The sequence below is a fragment of the Lolium rigidum genome, chromosome 6, assembly GCF_022539505.1.
Source record: "Lolium rigidum isolate FL_2022 chromosome 6, APGP_CSIRO_Lrig_0.1, whole genome shotgun sequence".
NCBI classification, from domain to species: domain Eukaryota; kingdom Viridiplantae; phylum Streptophyta; class Magnoliopsida; order Poales; family Poaceae; genus Lolium; species Lolium rigidum.
This window is the reverse complement of record NC_061513.1, coordinates 171,662,304-171,666,494: the sequence shown is the minus strand read 5'-3', so window position 1 is coordinate 171,666,494 and position 4,191 is coordinate 171,662,304.

Here is a 4,191-nt window from a genome sequence, read left to right as displayed (position 1 = left end):
TAATTCTATAATCCCCATACAGGTTGTGGGTTCTTCCATAACAACAGTTTTTAATTTTTCGGTTTTTCAATTTTTTATGGATTTTCGGGTATATAAGAAAAAATAAAACAAGATAAAAACAAACTAGACAAAAGTAAACTAAGCAAAATAATACTAGACAGAAATAAACTAAGCACAAATAAACATGACAAAAGTAAACTAAGCAAAACAAAATAAAATAAAAACAGAGAGTGAGGTAGAGTGTACTCCCCATGTGAACTTATGAGTATAGCTATGCTCCCCGGCAACGGCGCCAGAAAATAGTCTTGATAACCCACAAGTATAGGGGATCGCAACAGTTTTCGAGGGAAGTAAAACCCAAATTTATTGATTCGACACAAGGGGAGACAAAGAATACTTATAAGCCTTAACAACTGAGTTGTCAATTCAGCTGCACCTGGAAAAGCACTAGTAACAGGGGTGATGTGAAAGCAGCAGTAATATGAGAGAAATACTATCAGTAACACAACAACAGTATCAGTAACACAGAGGCAATGGCACCAGAAAATAGTTGATACTACTTCTAATGGCATATGGGACCGAGTGAGTATTTGATGATGAAAGATGGACCGGGGTTCCCAGCTATCTACACTAGTGGTAACTCTCCAATAACAAGTGTTGGGTGAACAAATTATAGTTGGGCAATTGATAGGATTGAAATAGCATTAAGACAGAACATCAAGTTTATTAATCATGTAGGCATGTTTTCCATATATAGTCATACGTGCTCGCAATGAGAAACTTGCATAACATCTTTTGTCCTACCAGCCGGTGGCAGCCGGATGATACGTCCAATTTGCATCACTATTTTATATTATAATTTGCTGTTATTCATTGATATATTTCATATTGGGACACAATACTTATGATATTTCATCTATTTTGCCTGTTTTATCATTATTGGAGGATCAAGCACCGGAGCTAGGATTCTGCTGGAAAAAGCACCGTCAGAAGGCAATATTTCGGAAGATCACCTGTGGAAGGAAATTATACCAAAAATCCTATTTTTCAAGATGACGAAGGAAGCCAGAAGGAGGAGCCAGGAGGAGCCGGGGTGGGCCCACACCCTAGGGCGGCGCGGCCCAGGCCCTGGCCGCGCCGCCATGTGGTGTGGAGGGCCCACGACCCCTTTCGCCTCCTTTTCTTCGCGAAATCCTTCGTCCCGAAAACCTAAGCCAGAAGGGGTACCTCACGAAGAGTTACGGCCGCCTCGCGGGGCGGAGAACACCGAGAGAGAAAGAGCTCTCCGGCGGGCGAGGAATCCGCGGGGAAATTCCCTCCGGGAGGGGGAAATCGACGCCATCGTCACCGACATCGAGCTGGACATCATCACCACCACCATCATCATCATCTCCACCATCATCACCGCCGTCATCACCGCTGGAAACCGTCACCGCCGTAGCAATTTGGGTTTGATCTTGATTGTTTGATAGGGGAAACTCTCCCGATATCGATCTATACTTGTTGTTGATGCTATTGAGTGAAACCATTGAACCAAGTTTATGTTCAGATTGTTATTCATCATCATATCACCTCTGATCATGTTCCATATGATGTCTCGTGAGTAGTTCGTTTAGTTCTTGAGGACCTGGGTGAAGTCTAAATGTTAGTAGTGAACTATGGTTGAGTAATATTCAATGGTGTGATATTTAAGTTGTGGTGTTATTCTTCTAGTGGTGTCATGTGAACGTCGACTACATGACACTTCACCATTTATGGGCCTAGGGGAATGCATCTTGTATTCGTTTGCTAATTGCGGGGTTGCCGGAGTGACGAAACCTAAACCCCCGTTGGTATATCGATGCGGGAGGGATCGCGAGGATCTCGAGTTTAAGGTCTGTGGTTAGATTTATTCTTAATTACTTTCTTGTAGTTGCGGATGCTTGCAAGGGGTATAATCACAAGTATGTATTTAGTCCTAGGAAGGGCGGTACATTAGCATAGGTTCACCCACACAACACTTATCATAACAATGAAGATTATTTAGCCGTATGTAGCGAAAGCACTAGACTAAAATCCCGTGTGTCCTCGAGAACGTTTGGTCATTATAAGTAAACAAACCGGCTTGTCCTTTGTGCTAAAAAGGATTGGGCCACTCGCTGCAATTATTTCTCTCGCATTTTACTTACTCGTACTTATTTCATCTGTTACATTAAAACCCCCTGAATACTTGTCTGTGAGCATTTACAGTGAAACCTTCATCGAAACTGCTTGTCAACACCTTCTGCTCCTCGTTGGGATCGACATTCTTACTTATCGAAGATACTACGATACACCCCCTATACTTGTGGGTCATCAAGACTATTTTCACGGCGCCGTTGCCGGGGAGCTAAGCGCTATTGGTAAGTGGAATTGGTAAGGAAAACCTTTCTTGTTGTGCTAATTTTATTTACGCTCGCTGCCATAAGTCATCATGGAGAGCTCTTCTCTTCAATTTCTATTTGGGAAATCTACTACTACCGCAACGGTAGTAGATGAGGCGCCAAGTGAGGAAGTGATACCATATAAAATACCTATGAAAATTATTGAACGTGTTATGGATAACCGCTATGAAGGGGATGGAACTGTCCACCCCGGTGATCATTTACTGTTTTTGCATGAATTATGCGGGTTATTCAAATGTGCAGGTATTGCTATGGATGAAGTGAGGAAAAAATTATTCTCTTTATCGCTGTCCGGTAAGGCGGCGCATTGGTATAAATTACTGGATAATGGGGATTCTCTTGAATGGAATGATATTGTGCCCCGGTTTTATTCTAAGTTCTATCCTCCAAGTGAAATTCATAAGGATCGGAATCGCATATATAATTTTTGGCCTCATGATGGAGAGAGTATTGCCCAAGCTTGGGGGAGATTGAAGTCTTTAATGCTCAAATGCCCCATTCATGAGCTTCCTGGTAATGTTATTATTGATAACTTCTATGCAAGACTTTCTTTTCAAGACAAGACTTTGCTGGATACTTCTTGTTCTGGATCATTTACACGCAACAAAGAAGAGTTTAAAAGGGACCTTCTTGATCGAATCCAAGAAAATACGAAGGCTGGGAGAACGACAAGGATAGAGAATCGGGTATAATTTATGATTATAAATGCATTGAAGCTTTTATGGATACTGATTTATTTCGTAATATGAGTGCTACATATGGTCTTGATTCCCAAGTTCTTGTAAATCTTTATAAAGCTTTTGCCTCTCATTATGAATTGCCTAAGAAGAATTTTGATAAGTATCATGAACCATATAAAGATAAAATTGATTCATCTATTAATAAATGTGTTGTAATTGAAGCTAGCTGATCGTGTTATTCCTGAAGCTTATATTGAAAAAACTCCTTTCCCTGCTAAAATGAAAGAGTACTCTGTTATAAATAGTGCGGTTCATAAAAGTGAAAAGAAACCTAGAGAACCTGAAGAACAAGTAAAAATTGAACCTGCTGTTGCAATAGTTAAAGATCTTGTGACTGAAAATGTTGAGGATGGTCATATTATTTTCTGTGAAGATGCTTCTAATATTGTTTCACATCCCAATAAACCCAAACAAGCTAGTGTTCCTATGCTATCTGTTAAAATTGGTGATCATTGCTATTATGGATTATGTGATATTGGTGCAAGTGTTAGTGCTATTCCGTATGAGCTTTACACCACTACAAGAGATGGGAGATTTGTTGACGAAAACCCTGGTGACAAAAATGCATACCGTCATGGATGTGTCCTTATAGGTGACGAATTCATCTTTCGTCAAGCATTTAAGGTAATGCTTGACGGTATGATTTCTCGTCAAGAAAAAATCGTCACCCATTACCCAAGCGGGAAGGGCTTCCATCGTGTCTGTTAATAGGTGACGAAATCAAAGATCGAGGTGACGAAATATTACTAAGTTACTTTATTAAATGTTATTAGTTTTATATATCATGCGTGACCCAGTTGTCCGGAACATATTTAATTAAGTAAAAATTGTGGTTTGGAAGAATCGAACAAGGGCTTCGGCGTGACCGACGCGGAGTCTTACCGCTAAGGTAGATATGGAATTTTGATCCGGATCCGTAAGTAGTCTATTCTACATATTTATTTCAATGGTGTGATCTAGATGTTACGACATAATAATTCCCTTATTAATATTTATGTCGGCCGAGGGTGCCTCGTTTAAGTCGCGCC